The sequence below is a fragment of the Arachis ipaensis genome, chromosome B06 (genome assembly GCF_000816755.2).
Source record: "Arachis ipaensis cultivar K30076 chromosome B06, Araip1.1, whole genome shotgun sequence".
NCBI classification, from domain to species: Eukaryota; Viridiplantae; Streptophyta; class Magnoliopsida; order Fabales; family Fabaceae; genus Arachis; species Arachis ipaensis.
In genome coordinates this window covers 2,307,917-2,308,702 of record NC_029790.2, presented here as the reverse complement: position 1 = coordinate 2,308,702, position 786 = coordinate 2,307,917, and positions in this window count along the sequence as shown.

Genomic DNA, 786 nt, shown 5'->3' with positions numbered 1-786 from the left:
CATATCGCCGCACCACCACCAGCTTCTTCTTCTTATGTGAATTGAGTTTTTTGTGAAATTTTGGAATTTTTTGTGAAATTTGTTGTGGAATATTGTTGCTGAAATTTGAATTTGGAAGTTGTTGCTGAATTTGTTGATTATTGTTCAAAGTGCATGTGACTTGAATTTTCTGATGATGATGATGATGAGGCCATGATGATAATGGTGGTGGTGGTGGTGGGTTCTTGTTCAGCTTGGGCTTCTGGTTGATTTTGGAAAAAGTTCTGATGAAGATGATGATGACTATGATGATACTGATGGTGGTGGTGGTGGTTCTGGTTGAGCGTAGGCTTCTATTCTGGTGGTGGTGGTGGTGGTTGATTTTGGGGTGAAGGAAGAAGGGAGAAGGGAGAAGGATATTTTCGTCCGATGGACGATTTTAAAACAAACTGAAACTTTAGGAACCATTTCGTAGCAAAAAAAAAGTTAGGGACGATTCCGATTTTCGACCTTTACGTTGGGGACCAAAATCATACTTAACTCATCCATTTATTAAGTTTAAAATTTTATGCAATCAGTGACAGAACAAACTCCATTGTAAAAAAAATTAAAAAAATCCGAAACGAAGCGAATTGACCTTGGTACCAACCTTGGAATCAAAATCATACTTTTCAAGGACCTCAATGAACTGATCAATGGTGAAAAAAACACCTTTCATGGGAGCAGCGCAGCACCTCTCATAAATTTGCTCGAAGATATCAGCTTCACTCAGAGTGCAATGACGAATTAATTTTGGGATTAGGGAAT